Raw genomic sequence first — 15,561 nt, 5'->3', positions numbered from 1 at the left:
TTTTTCCTCACATCCTCACTGGCAGCCGTGTTTGCAGTGAGAGCAAGTGTCTCAGCCAGTCCTGAACATGACATCACGTCCTTCATATTTCTCAAAGTCTATTTTAACTTACAGACTTGCATTACATGTTAAAATCAAAAGCGACAGGGACTCTCATTGATAACCTCATTTATACCAAAGCCAACTATATAACAACATGTCCCAAACATATATGTATTATGTTTGTTTTAATAATAGCTGTTTGTTGTTGTGGTGCCCTCCTGAGTATTTATGGCTCCTGGATTTGAAATGCTGGATTTACTCCAAAATAAACCAAGCCTTGTTCATCACAGCCAATGCAACAGCAGCTCGTCTGTCTTTCCATGGGATTTCTTGACATTAAGGAAAAAAAGAGAAATAGCCAAACTTACCCTTAAGTTATGTTTACATTTCTTTTCGTGCATTTTTTTCTTTCCATTCTGAGGATCTTCTCTGGCATTTTGTCTTTGCTTTGACAGATGGTGCGCGAGACTGACAGGAAACACGAGGTATAAGATAAAGGTAGGGGTGACATGTAAACAAATCATCCCAACCCGGATTTTAAATGGGGATATGGCCTAAAAATGATTGAGTTATTTTTAAATTCTCATCCGCATACTTTCTTTGTTGAATGTGACTTGACACTTGATGCAGACTTTTACTGCTCTATATTTTTTAAAATGTGCTCACATTTCTTCGTCAAGCGTCATGCATTACAAATCACAGGAGTCTTAACAAAGAGTGATTTGTAACAGACTCACTTCCTACTGCAGCCTTTGGACCATGGCTGGATAACCAACCATTCAAATCAGACAACTAAGATGGGGCCCTGGATCCCCAGGGGCCTCCAAAAGCCCCAGTTTTTCTCCAAAAGCCCCAGCAAACATCAGGGTTTATGACAACATTCATTTTCTTTATTTTTTTCATTCATTCATGCCCTGAGCTCTCCAATAGGTTAATGGTGTTAAATTCTGTGAAAGGTAAACATAAAAGCCGTTAAAAAATGAACGCAAGAGGTTTATTTTCAGTTGAAAAGGTGCTTGTAGGGATTCCCCCTTACTCTTGACGTTGGCTTTGACTTTGAGTAAGTGTACACACCGAAAAAGTAAAACAAATAAAGTCAAGCTTTCAAATCTCATTATGCTACAAGTAATTACATTAATGGTGTTAATGTCGTGGTTTCTAAAGACCTTTAAATGCTTGTCAGTAGAAGTGATTTAATTGGTTTCAAGGCCATTTCAGTTGAGATTAGCATGGTATGCAGTGCATGCAGGGAAAAAAATTGTGTCTGATTAATTCACATTTTACATCCCTGGCTTTGGTTTTAATTGTTTGATTTTTATTCTGACAAACTAATTTATGTGGGGGAAATGCAAATCAACAACACCCAAAACCACTGACACACAGGGGCCCCCTTTAGACCTGGCATTAGAATGTGTTTCCTGTGATCATATAACGATTGGATAGCCCTTCATGCATTCACACCTGGTATTAACATGCATCAAGATCCGATTGCTATCCTATCACGGTCAACCCAGATTACACCATTACATCCTGTGTGTTGCCATATCAACAACAACATTAGCTGCACATGAAGCCGCGCTATTGTATGGACTCCTCTTTGCTTTTCGAGGCAGGAGAAGAAGTCGCGTTCGTTGAGCAGAAAAAATGATGAAAGCAGAGGAGACCGCGCAGTTCTGTCGCTTCCGTTAGCTGTGCTCGGGGCCACCGACGTATCTCTGCTCACGTAGTTGTTGTGGGCGGAGCAGAGACGCATCGGAGACTTGTTGCATTTACACCTCTGTTCACTGTGGTCACAATGTGTCAATTTGCCACCTCCCAAAGTGGTGTTGCAGATAAGTGGTCAGGTGCTATCCAATTGCAATCTGATGACAGAAAACGCATTCTAATGCAAGGTGTAAAGGGGGCCAGAGGGAATAAAAAAAATGGACTTAGTCTCCCAGGTGCAAAAATTGACTGAGATTTGCAATTTGGCCAGTGCCATGTCCGCTTTTGAAACTGGAAATGCAGAGCTCCGAAAAGGCTGCTACAATACCAGCTGTCACTCACCATACTTTATTGTCCATTTTCCTGTAAATGAAAGCATAATGTACAAAATCATGGTCTATTGAAGAAGACCTAAAACTAGCCACTGAGACCACGGAGGCCACAAAACGACAAAATCCACACAGAACCCCCAAAACGACTCAAACTGCTGTAGGACATATGTCAGGCCTGTAAGTGACGCTGTGATGCTACACCAAAAACAGAGAAGAAGAAGAAGAAGACAACGCTACACACAATACAATGTATAGAAATCACAGAAATGGAGACAGGATTAACCAAGTCAGGGGAAAGAAAAACCATAAAAGTTATCATAAAGCAAACAGACCAAACAACGGTGTTGAAAACTTGGTGACTTTGTCGCTTTAGCGACTTTTCAGAACCTCCGCCGACTTCTTTTTTCTTCAAAAAAGCGACAAATATAGTGAGTCGCGACTTTCTGGCATAAGCCTAACTACTTTCCAAAAATGGAAATGGTCAGTTCGAGTGAACTTCATCGAGCTGTATTTACTGCAGTCAGAGAGTCGGTCTGACTGTAGACACAGAGAGAGAGAGAGAGAGCGAGCGTGTGACCACACAGACAACCCAGAGTCACAGACACCGAGCTGTGGACGTGCAGTACAGCTGACCGTGTGCAGAACAATCACTCATCTGTTCATTCAAGTAAAAACGGTGTCTGTGAAAATAGGTTTTGTTTTCTCCTTCCCTTATTTTCCGATTCCATTTCACTGTTAATCTTTTTTTCTTCACGCCCGTGTCTGAACTTGCTGAGGACAGGACGTGTTCCAGTGATATCTAGTATATCGAGCACTTTTCCAGGCTGACTTTAGTTACTTTTCATTGAAAGTATTTGGCAACACTGCCAAACACTGCTAACTGAAGGCTATACTGTAGGCGTGATGAGGGACGTTCAGCTGGCAAGGCACAAGTGAACTAAACCCCCAATAGCGTGTGTTTATGTTAAATGATTTGGTTTTATTTTGAAGCTGAAAATTGCACATTTAGTGCACATCTGTTCGGGTCCTTGGCAAGGAAGCCCAGACCGCCCTCTCCCCAGCCACTTCTGCCAGCTCCTCTAGGGGGGTCCCAAGGTGTTCCCAGGCCTGCCGAGAGATATAATCCTTCCAGCATGTCCTGGGTCGGCCCCGAGGCCTCCTCTCAGAAGGATACGCCCCAAGCACCTCCCCAAGGAGGCGTCCAGGAGGCATCCTAACCAGATGCTCGAACCACCTCAGCTGGCTCCTCTCGATGTGGAGGAGCAGCGGTTGGGAAGAAATGTTGTTGCCTGCACAGAAAGCAAAGTCTGACTCCAGTCTGACTAGGTGTATGCATGCAGCAGTAATTGGACTATGTTAGTCAGACTAAGACTAGCTCAATTCTAGTCAGACTAACGTGTTTACATGACATTAAGAACACCAAATGATTGTCTTATTGTAAGCACAGGTGACTCCCAATCAAATAAAATTCTTCCCATAAAAGCTTGGGCTGGCACTGATTCACCTGAAAGGCAGCAAATCCTCACATTTGAGAAATAAGTTGATCCACTAATTAATTATTTAATTAGCCTAAATGGCTCCTGCTCTATAATAATGTGTTACAGCCCTGTGTTGTAGCTGTGACTGCTCAAAAAAACGCATCCGAATAAGCCATAAAAACCAACATGATCAATATGTGTGACCTCTTCAGAGGACATGACCTCAGTCAGTGGCCCAACTAGAATTTATATTTACGTGAAAACGGTGCGTTTAATGTCCGCGTTTGCCTGCTTCCTTTCTTTCTAATATCAGCTCGGCTGTAGCGCTGCTGCCGCTGCTGCTGCCTGAGCTTATCAGCGAGCAGGAGAGCGAGCGGAGCTTGAAGCGATCCGGACCCGAAAGAGTTAAATCAATCTCTCTCTCGCTCGCTCTTTCTCTCCTTCTCTCTCTCTTACACACATACACACACACACACGCACACACAGGCTGCCACCGTCCCAGATAACAGAGGGGCGCCTCTCCCCAGCCAGCCAGCCTCCGCTAATCGCAGTGGCAGGAGGGGGGAGTGGAGAGCCGGCGGCCTCTCACAGCGCTGGGCTTTTTATTGACGCTGCCTGCCTCTGTGTGTGTGTGTGTGTGTGTGTGTGTGTGTGTGTGCGTCTATGTGCGCGTGTGTGTTCCTGTGTGTGTGCCTGTGTGTGCGTCTGCGTGTGTGCCTGTGTGTGTGTGTGTGTGTGTGTGTGCCTGCGTGTGTGTGTGTGTGTGCGTCTGCGTGTGTGCCTGTGTGTGCGTCTGCGTGTGTGCCTGTGTGTGTGTGTGTGTGTGTGTGTGTGTGTGTGCGTCTGCGTGTGTGCCTGTGTGTGTGTGTGTGCGTCTGTGTGTGCGCCTGTGTGTGCGTCTGTGTGTCAGTGTGTGCCCTGTGTGTGTGCTTGCGCGCTCGCCTAAATGCGCTCAAGGTGTGTGCGCGCATGCTTGTGGGTGCGTGTCAGAGCGCGAGTGCGAGGTATAAAGAAGTGTGTGTGTGTGTGTGCGCGCGCGCTCCCCGCCGGCAGCAGCAGCGGAAAGCAGGGAGAGGCGGGGAACTGGGAGGGTGGGTGGCGAGGTTATGAGCGGAACTCGACAGAGGCCGACAGACGAGAGAGGGGAAGAGGGGAAGAGGGGAAGAGGGGAGGGAGGGAGGGAAGGGGGAGGGTTGTTGGTTGTGCTGCGCTGAAAGCAGCCACCGCTTCTCTCTCTCTCTCTCTCTCTCGCGCTCTCTCCTTCCTCTGAGTCTCAGATAAGGCTCGTTTGAAGGTTTCAGTCTTTATTCTTTTTATATAAAAAGGAAGCGGTTGCGTGAACGTCTGCGTCCGCGTTTTTGTTTTTTCCCTTTTCATTTCTTTTTTTTGTGGGGGGGGGGGGGGCGAAGAGAAAATGAGGCTCAAGGTCGAAGTAAGACAAGTGTGACTGGTCTCTTCGGTTGTTTTTGTTTACGGGCGCGCTGATTGATTTGCATCGATGAAAATTAGCAGCCTATTGATTAGGTTCTTAATCCATAAATCAATGTCTCTCAGTTGCTCCAGTAACCCCCCCCCCTCTCCCCTCCCTCCCCTCCCTCTCTCCCTCCTCTCTCTGTCTCTGTCAGCAGCAGCAGTGTTTGGCACGCAGCCACTCTCTCGCCCTGCCGCGCCAGGCTGTAATTATCCCCGGTGAGGCCGCGCTAACGCAGCGTGGCGCGCCTGTGGGGAACCGGTTAGCCCTACAACACGGGGGGGGGGAGTCGTGCGGGGGTGTGCGCGCCCGCGTGTACGTGGGTGATTTTTCTGGTTGTTGTTGTTGTTTGAGTAAACACAGTGAGCAATTCCAAGTCCTAACACGAACCACGTAGAGGAGCGGGGATGAATCAGTCTATGTAGATTATTGATTTATAATGAGTCCACGTTTGCATGATGTGACGTTTTTATCTATGGTCTGGCAGCACGTGCGCTGTGTTTTTTAAACTGTGTTCAAGTATTGATCTATTGATTGTAGGCGTGCCCGTGTGCGGGTTCTTGTGCTTGTTGCCTCTTTAGAACCATTTCTGGCATAAACACTGACCTTGTCAGGACCAGTAGTCCTCGTGGAGAGCCAAACCTGGTCCTAATTTGGGAGAACCTCATTTCTGAAGAACTAGTTTAGGGTTTAGGGCTAAGGTTTGAAATGTGGACAGGTTAAGGTTATGGTTATGCATGAATTGGTTATGGTTAAGGTTATGGATAACGCTGTGGTTAGGCTGTCCAAATGAGTGGAAGTCAACGAGAGTCCTTGAGCTCTTGTATAGCCGCCTTTGTGAGGACCAAAAACATAAACCATGGGGAGTGAGGACATTTTGTCTGGTCCTCGCGTTCTGTCGCTCTTAAAGGGGCTTGTTTGAGGGTTAGCGTTAGAATTGGGTTTAGGTTAGGGTTAGGCATTTAGTTGTGATGGTTAAGGTTAGGGTAAGGGGCTAGGGAATGCGTTATGTCTATAAGTAAGTGTCCTCACTACGAATGGTGCGCAAACACGTGTGTGTGCGCGCGTGTGTGTGTTGCAGTAAGCGATCCATAACGATCTGCAGGTGGATTGTGCTGATTAATACCGGCTGCTGAGGACAGAGCTGCGTGCAAAGAGCTTCCTGCAATCTGAGCCTGCAGACTGTGTGTGTGTGTGTGTGAGTGTGTGTGAGTGTTTGTCCCTTGTGTGTTTGTGTGTTGGCAGCCAGCCCTTTCAAAATGTGTGTCAGGACTGTGTGTGTGTGTATGGTTTGATATGTGTGTCACTGTTTTGAGGACAGCATGTATATTTAGCTAAACCTGTGTGTGTTGAAGGTGTGTGCACATGTGAACTTGACACATGTGTGTGTGCTTGTGTTTGCCACTGCTTCAGTGTCTGATTGCAACAGCAGATGGTTGGATCACTGTGACCTCCCACACTGTGGCTCTTTCAACACCCATGTGCCGTGTGTGTGCGTGCGTGCGTGCATATTCACGCTGTTTTGGTTTTTTACAAGACACACACTTTGTGCTAGAATCCCTGACAAGACATAAAATGACAGTCAGAGAATGGGATCACACGTTGCCGCACATATTTCATTGCCATGGTCCAGCACAAGGGTTTTCAAAGGCACATGCTATTCTCAGAGCGGCTTTTCAAACCACAAAGTTCACACAGAGTCATAAAAGTGCTGCTGCCATAAAAAGTCCTGCGCTTGATCTCCAGACCTGTTTTTGTGTCTCCCTCAGACTCTGCAGCAAAGGTGTTTTTCACTGTAGCTACAACCGTGTGTGTTTTTGGTGTGCTGTGTGTCAGAAACTGGTTTTGTCTTGCGGTTCCTAAGAACAATTTTCATCCTAATCCAGTTTTTCAGCGACTGATGGAGAGGGCTGTTTTGTTTTCTGTATGCCCTCTGAGTCACAGCTGAGGGGAGAGAGAGTGAAGAGAAGACCCAGTGCTGCGTGCTGTAATTTAGCATGTCTTTGCGGCACCCGTCTGACCTTTCAACGTGATTATTAGTCGTGTATGACATCAGCATGAGGCTGTTTTTAACTGCTAAAGACCAGACGATTGCAGGAGCATTTGAAAAATGTCTTCCTGTTACATCCACATTGTGATTTCTCTCTCTCTTGCAGCCATGCATTCAAAAAAGGGACATTTTATTTATGGCTTCACCCAAGTTCAATGTGACCACTTGTTCTCTAATTCACTAAAAGCAGAGAGACTGTGGGAGGGGCACTACTGTTGTCTACTGTTATCTTCAGCCTGACTGAACTCCCGATGCTCGACACAGAACAAAATTTGCTGTGTTGGTAGTTTATATTAAATCACGACTCAGAACAGAGCAGCTTCAGTCTGTTTGGAGAATCAGATTTGGATCTGGCTGTATCTGAAAACTTCCCTGCTGGAAAAAAGGCACACCTAGTCTTCAAAGAAGAAGGGTTGCCAGGTTGGATGTACTTTGCTGATCGTGGGAGGAGCTACATAGAGCCATTCACATGACATTGGGCAAGAGGCAGGTTACATGGGCCAATACTGGATAAGCCTGCCTTATACCTAGAGGATAATTGGCCAGATTTTGGTCCCGATCTGGCTCTTCTGACAATTGTGGGTGTCTTCTGATTTTAGGCTGCTTTGAACACATTATCTAGCCAGATTATCCTGTAGTGTGAGAGGTTAACAGACTTTTAACGTCATCGGACGCATCAGAGTCTTCTCGATTTCAAATCATAAGTATGTTTGATATTTATGACTGAACAGCGATTGGGGCGTGAGCAGAACCCCGCAGTAACCAATGAGCTCCCAATGAGAGTGAGTTGACCGGGCTGCCCACAGTGCTATTAAGATGAATGTGAAGACCATCTCCCGACAAACTTGAGGTATCACAACCAAACAGAGATTGTGCGCCTCCTTGTCTGTCTATATTCTGAAGTGAGAGTTTCAAATCCCTGGAATTTCCTCTCTGAAACTGTTTGATTAAACGCCAAGTATTGACTAGATTGTGTAGTCTGTGATTTGTCAGGATTAAAACAATGAAAATTGGTGACAAAATTCATTGCGTCTGTGGTCTCCCCCGTTTTGGCACAGGCTTTACATCCACAGTACTCAGTTTCACCACATTTTCCACGCTACTCTTTTCCGTCATTTTATAGAGCATCTAAAATGGAGAAGTCTCCAAATACTGCTGGCCCTGTCTAGTTTGAAAACTTTGCAATAGCATTTTAGCTGGGATCGGCAGAAATGGAGACCTTTTGAAAATGACGACGTAGATGCTCACACCTGATTTACAACTGCTCTTATCAGTCGAGTCTTGACTATTGGCTGTGAACGAAAAGTTGTTCATGCACTTTAAACTATTGTTGTTTCTCGACAAGGCCTGGCTCATACTTTCCATGCACTCGTGTCCACAGAGGTCCACTATAGGGTCTGTGTGACGTAAATTTCATCATCTTCCCATTTCCGCAGTGGCCAACGACACTACACGCACAACACTTTCCAGTCCAGTTGGTGGTGTGCCCTTGTTTTGGTCAAAAGAGAGGAGGGTAACTATGGAAACTTCCTTGACTTATATGAAGCAGTCCGCTGGTACTCAAACATGTGCAACTCAGCACTCAAAGAATACACGGACATAAGAGGGCAAACGCCTGGTGAGAGATCGCAGCTTCTAAAAGGGAATGTGAGCTGGAGCATGTGAAGCTGCTCTCTGTGACCGGGCCCAGAGGTCCTGGACAACTGTGCTCGGTTCCCCCGACTGAAGTATGCCAAAAACTGGAACATACAGTTTTTTTGGAGTAGTTATCACAACTTTTTGACGAGTTATTCCATAACATACCAAACTAAACCAAAGTGTTCTGCTGTATTCTGTCAGTTTGTGTTTCAGGCAAGTGAAACGTTTTTTTTCCCCACTGAGGATATTAGAGCATATTTCTTTTTGTGCAAGGCCTTTCATGTCAAAAATGTCCACACACATCCATGACACTGTTGTGATCCCCAGCCTTAATAAAAGTTCCACTGAATGGCATGTGTTACATGTTACACACCATCAAATCTGTCAGCATCTCATGCAAGGGCTCTCCCATATCAGACTATGTTCCGATTTAAAGAAAACACATTTGATTCTCTTCATTTCAGGCCTCCATCCTCAGTCTCCAAACTATAGGAATTAAGTTTTGTGGAAACAGTCGAGAGAGTGAACAGGAAGGAGACTGAGCTTTTAAAGAGCAGTGACCTAAGCGTGGTCATGGTTCTGTGTCAGTAAAATTAAAGCCAACTTTCGCCACCTCTAACCTTCTCAGTAATCACTCATTTAAAATGTCAATATAGTTGACAGCAGCACAGTCGTTATTAACCTGTATTTTTTTATGCTGTTTATTTTGTCAGGTGACTCTGCCCTTGTGTATTAGTCTTGCTGGAGCTGCATGATGGCAGGAGACATGGGAGGTTTACTCAGACACAGAAGAGTAACCAGGCTGTTTGTTCCACTTCCAGATGTTGGCTGAAAATATTTTTAGTTTGCCAAATGAATAAGGAGAGAAAAAAAGAAAACTTTCACCATTTTCTACTGATATGGAAATCCCATTACTTCCATTTTACATACAAACTCAATGTGCTTTACAATCCTGTGAGAGGATCTGACAACCCTGTCTCAAATCTTGCTTAAACGGTCACCGAGAGGTCAAGGACAAGGCTGAGAAGAGCATAGTTTGGGGGGAAAGGGCTTTCTACATTGGTTCCCTTTGAGTTTTTTCTGAAGAGAAGAAGTGGAGTTTTTGTTCCGTGCCATGGATGAATACGCCCACCCTTCTTCCCTTTCGTCTCATCTCTCTCTCTCTCTCTCACTCTCTGTCTCCCTCTCTTCTTGGCCTCCTTTGTGCCTCCGTCCCCTCACTTTGGGACAACTCACCCTTCTAGATGAGCTTTGCTTTTTAATGCATCCATATGTGAGCACTTTGTGAGCTTTGTGTTTGTTTGTGTACAGCCCGTCTGGTTTGACTCCTACTTCCAGCAGCTGTGCAGCCAGACCTTCCATTTTCCTTCCATGCCTCAGTCTGTCTGTCTGTCTGCTGGCCTTTCCCTCTGTGTGTGTCTCTCTCTCTCATCACACTTTTTTCCTCTCTCTCTCTCTCTCTCTCTCTCCTACACACACCCAGGCAGGCACATGATGCACACACCTCAGGCTTGATATTCATAGCCTCCTCCTCCTTCACTTGACATGGGAGCCTTAACAGATGTGCCCCAGCCTTGAGCTGCCTCTCCCACTCTCTCCCTCTCTGTCTCTCCTCAGCCTTGTGCTCCAAAGAGTTACCTTATCTGTTGGCTTTGGAAATAAAGCCAAACTGACATTTATATGAAGGGATGGAATATGAAGTATACTTAAAAAAAAGGGTTGAAATATGAAAGCTGAAAAACGTGTGTTCATAGCAGGCCATTAACATGGAGTTTACAGTGTATTCTATGTCAACATATGCAATTTTCGGACACCGTTTCCTGTTAATAAAGTGAAAATAGGTTTTTTCACTGTATGTACACCAAGGGTTAAAAGGATAGGGTTTAGATATTGTAATTGTACATATTCTTCTTTTTTTAATGAACCTTCTCATTCACCGATGTGGTGTGTATAATTTATAACCCAGGTTACTGTGATTTATGGCAAATGAGAAAATAAGCATATTGTTGAAGAACATTGATTCTGCTTTCAATGTAAAGGTCCATTGTGTGAGTATTAGTGACCTCTAATGGTGAGACGGAGACAAATGGAAGGACTCTTCACGCTGAATCTTCCCTTTTCCAAGAGCACCAGGGACCGATGGTGGCCTTCATGTATCAGAGAGGATGTTTTTCCTCTCTGTTAGTGTGTATGTAATACATTAGCTTTGGCTAGTTTGTCTGTTTACATTAACACAAGATGGTGGCCTCCATAAAGCAAGGCTGTTTCCTAATATAAAAGTCCTTTTCCAAACGTTATTAAACCCACAGTATTTGTTATCTTAAAGTCATAACACACTCATACAAACATAAGTGTGGATAGTTCTTACAGTGACCCTTCCTCAATGTTACACACTGGAACTTTAATGTACACATTGGTCCTTTATAAGGAAACATGGTGTTCATTTGGCTTTTATGTCAAAACCTGGCTTCATTGGGGGACGTTTTTTGAACCAAATAACAATTTTCATTTCATTATTTACCTCATCCCACAACTAATATCCCAATATAGTGTGTACAAACAATTAACAAGCTCTAACACAGAACATAGACACACTATGTGATGTGGTAAATGATGAAAGAATAAGTAGTATTGAAGAAAGCTGATTTTAAATGGTGTAAATCCATTATGTCAAAATTGGCTTCATTTGACCGCGTTTCCTTTGCCAAATAACTGTTTTTTTTTCATTTTATTTTCATTTAATTGTTAACATTTCTTCGCAAAAACTGATAATTCGTCCAAATCTAATTATCATCTCTTCATTTTCTGCCTTGTTTCTGCTGTTCAAACATCGTCTATTCCTGTTTTCGACTTTCAGCGGAGCTCGTGTGTGTGTGTGTGTGTATGTCTCGCTGTGTGTGTGTGTGTGTGTGTGTGTCTCTGTGTGTGCGTGCGCGCGCAGCCACTGCCGTGCGCTCGAGGCTTATGGTAATTGCGGTCTCCCGACTGGCCTTCTGGGTAGAGTCTGCGCGAGTGGGAGTGGAGCGAGTCGCTCGGTCTCGGCAGCGTTCATCCATTCCGTACGACACTCCCCGCACAGCTCCGCGCGTCCTCGGTGTTATCCGGCGTCTCCGACCGGCGGATCGTCTCCCTGTCTGTCTTTTACGCTTCTCGAAGAAGACGCGGAACGGGAATAATCTTCAGCGAACCTTCCGAGACGCGGATTCTGGCGTAAGAGAGGACATGGAGTGACGGAGAGCGGGAGAAAGGGGCTTTTTCCGAGGACGGCGTGCTCCGCTGAAACCCAACATGGCGCTGCTGCTGCTGCGAGTTACGGCCGAGCTGAATTAATTTCTCAGCGAGTCCTCCGAGCTCGCCACCTGTATCCTCCAGGAGCCCGGGCCGCGAGGCGCCGTGGCTTTTCATCTGTACGGACCTTTTAAAGGATCTTTTGTGGATTTCTGACGTTTGTTTCCTCCGCGTAGGATCGTTTTTTGTTGCTTCATGGGAACACAAGTGACATTTGCGGCAGCAAAAAGTCCGCTTGAAATATAGAGGAATTGATGAGAGTTGCCTACAGACAATAGAATAATATAAAGGTTTATATATTTAAAAACAACAACATTTTTTTGTGACAAGTGGATAACCTGTTAGACACTTTAGTTGTTTTTTTTCTTCCTCTCTCTCTGTGGTCGGGATCGTCTGCATCCAGCAGACAGGACCGTAATCGGGCTCGTCCACGCGCGCGTGCATACACACACACACATACACTCACTCACGGATCGCTGCCGTCCTACAGTTTAACTTGGCGACACGGGGAAAGGCGTGAGTTGGAGCCGGAGCTATCGCCAATTAACCAGGTGAGACGTTCAATAACAAATGAAAATATGCTTTTCTTTGACATGTGTTTGTGATGGCGATGCACGAGGGCAGCTTTTCTCTTGTGTTTCTGTCAAACAAATACACATAAAGCTGTTTTTAATGCATTTAAATTAAGTGTCTGTTGTTGTGTTGTTGTTTTTTTTTCTTTGTTTGTTTTTTTCTTAAGTAAAAACTGTTTTATGGTGAGAGATTGGGTCTGTGAACGCGATCCTCCGGCGCTGCGCTGCGCTGAGACTGCTTGAGCATCGGCTACTTCTAAGAATAGCGCATAGGGTGGTCTTTGTGCGTTTCGGCGGGGCAGTGGCATGTGGTTGATAAATACCACGCGCACACAAACACGCAGTGATCTGACCGTGAGCTTGGCCTCTTAGTTTTGTGTCTTGTTGTTTTTTAAACAACTGTCCCGCCATGAGGTGAGAAGGACGTCCCAGAGATTAGCGGACTTTAAAGCGGCGCCGACCTCGACGGTGAATATTCAGGCTTTTCGCACTCTGCCTTGTGACGGAGTGTCGGAGCGCCTGTGGGGCGACAGTGGGGATTGAGTGTGCGTGTGTATGTGCGCGTACGCGTGTGCGTGCGCGCACACGGAGCTTCTGCGCTAAACAAGGTTACGGAATCCAGCCTCGCCCTGCCAAAGGGAAGCGAGCGGTGCCGCTGCGTGTTCAGTTCAGTTAGAGGGCATCCCCGCGGTGTGTGTGTGTGTGTGTGTGAGAGTGACAGCTGACTGTGTGTGTGTGTGCGTGCGTTTTCGTGGGGGAGATGTGGGGGCTTTGTTTGGACAGAGAGGACGTTGATCAGTCGTCTCTCGGTGTTTGTGTGCGCGGCAGACGGGACTGCACCGCTCACCTTCCTGTGTGAGTGACGGAAACCACTTTGGCATCGTGCCATCTCTCGATCGCTCGCGCTCGCTCGCTCTCTCTCTCTCTCTCTCTCTGGCAAGCACACGCCTCACGTCTCGCAGGTGTTGTGTGTGTGTGATGGTGTGACTTTGCGCTCCAGTATTTATGTCTCCCACTGCCTGCTGCGCGTGACTCTCTGGATCCTCTTTTGCGCACGGAGGAGCCAAGCAGCGCCTGTTACCCCCCTCCCCCCTCCCCAGCAACTCCGATAAGCGCTGCTCTCCAGAACGAGGGGGAGAGAAAGTGTCACCAGAGACTCGTTAATAACAGGAAAACACTTTAAAAACTTATGAGTCAGTCGTTTCTCCTTTTTGCTTTTAACAGCATGTGGCGCTTGTGCGCGCCCGTGCGCGTTTTTTTCAAAAATACTTTTCTGATTAATTAATTCACCATAATCGGCTATTTCTAGATTAAAAAACACGTTGTTTTTCCTGTTCGCCTCCCGCTGCACCACTGTAATCACTGTGTGAACCACTTCTTCCAAAGTTACTGTTTAATTGAAATCAGTGCTGCGAGGCGTGTTGGATGAGTTCCAGACTGGCTCGTCTTTCACAGCGCGTCTCCAAAATCTCCTCTGCGGGCTTTATACGTGCGTGACTCGCCTTTTTGCGACCGACCACACTTAACTGCATTCTCTCTATCGCAGGAGAATAATAAGGGCCCACATCACATGAGTGGTCTTTTGTATAATTTCCAAAAAAAGAAATCCTCTCGCGCTGTGCCGCCTCGCCGCTGCATGCTCGCTGCCTGTCCTGGAGCCACACAGGCACTAATTAGGGAACGCTCTCTCAGGACGATCGATGTGCCTCATATTGGCTGGCTCCAGCTCATTGACGAGCTTAGTGAGGGAAGCAGCTACTAAAAGACCACTTAAATCCCGGCAGCCAGTCCGCACAGGATATACAGTATGAAGAGAATCGTTCATAACGCGTGCGTCTGCTCGGCACATGCGGGCTCGAGAAGCCTCGTCTTTTCAGGAGAACAGAGCCGTGGATTAAGTGGTGGGGGGTGAGGAGCAGCTCCGCGAGGCTTTGATGCAGAAGAGAAGCTTAATTGTATTTAAATGGTACGTCGATGTGAGCTGATAAGGCGAAGGACACTTGTTATGCACTTTGGTCACCTATAAATCTGAGCTTTAAGTGTAATAACAACCCACACAAAACTCTTGATCACTCATCAATGAGACTGTGTGCCAAATTATTGACCAACGTGACCTTAAAATGCTGCTGTTTTGCTGTTACGCATATTAGAGAATTGATATGGAGAATGGACCAGATGATTGCGGGGCCCGGGGCGGGTTTGGTCGCTCAATTCACGTAGGGAATTCCATGTTCTTTTAGTGAAACTGGAAAAATATAGAGTAAATTCAAATGGCGATTTGTAATTACTTAATTGAAAATCAATTGTAAACATAACAAATACACGTAGAACCGGGTTTTATTATTTATGACCGCACACGCGGTCCACAACTAATCCCGCCAGCAATCATCGGATTATCCGCGGTTACGCCTCAACAAGAGTGAATAAAGAACGGGTTGTCGTTTATGGTGATTCTGAAATTTTATTATACTCTTAAGTGCTGGTTATAACTGATAAAGTGTTTGTATATGTGTGTGTTCACGGAGCCAGTAGTTGCCTTTCCCTGATAACTTTTGTCTTAAATGAAGGCTACAACAAAGCTTACTTCATTTGTGTTGTGTTGGGCTCGGGCACGTGTCGGGTTTTGGGTCGGGTTCGGTCAGAAAAATGCGGCTCGAGACAGGCGCATGTGGTCCTTCTGTGTTGAATTTGTTGTTTATTTGTGAAAATAATAACATTTGTTTTCAAAAGGCGCGTCAATTCTCTGACGCAAGCTGTCAGTTTGACCTGAGGCTGATGTGGGCAGGAGTCTCCGTGCCACAGTATTGATTGGCATTATTGATAAGGTTCTGGATTTCTCTCTCTATAAATAAAAGTGGAGGTTATCTTGTATATGCAGCTCCACCAGCAGAACCCTCTCGAAGCAAAAAAGAGGTGCGTTTTAAACAGCTGTATCTGAGCTGCAGGCGGTGGAGCACGTTCCCAGAGTATCGCACGCTGTGCAAGC

General features: G+C 45.9%; 1 protein-coding gene across 2 annotated transcripts in view; it reads left to right on the top strand.

The window, feature by feature from the left end:
- Positions 1–11,718: 11,718 nt before the first annotated feature.
- The window catches only part of bcor (BCL6 corepressor), a 36,695-nt gene continuing 32,852 nt past the window's right edge, over positions 11,719–15,561 (top strand). The window contains exon 1 of one of the 2 annotated variants that reach the window (XM_058654862.1): positions 11,719–12,554. The gene's annotated coding sequence lies outside the window, so the exon portion shown is untranslated. The remainder of the gene's footprint in view (positions 12,555–15,561) is intronic. The other variant, XM_058654861.1, reaches the window with a different exon arrangement.

Source organism: Solea solea, chromosome 2 (assembly GCF_958295425.1).
Source record: "Solea solea chromosome 2, fSolSol10.1, whole genome shotgun sequence".
Classification (NCBI taxonomy): domain Eukaryota; kingdom Metazoa; phylum Chordata; class Actinopteri; order Pleuronectiformes; family Soleidae; genus Solea; species Solea solea.
This window is presented reverse-complemented; position numbering and strand designations above follow the sequence as displayed.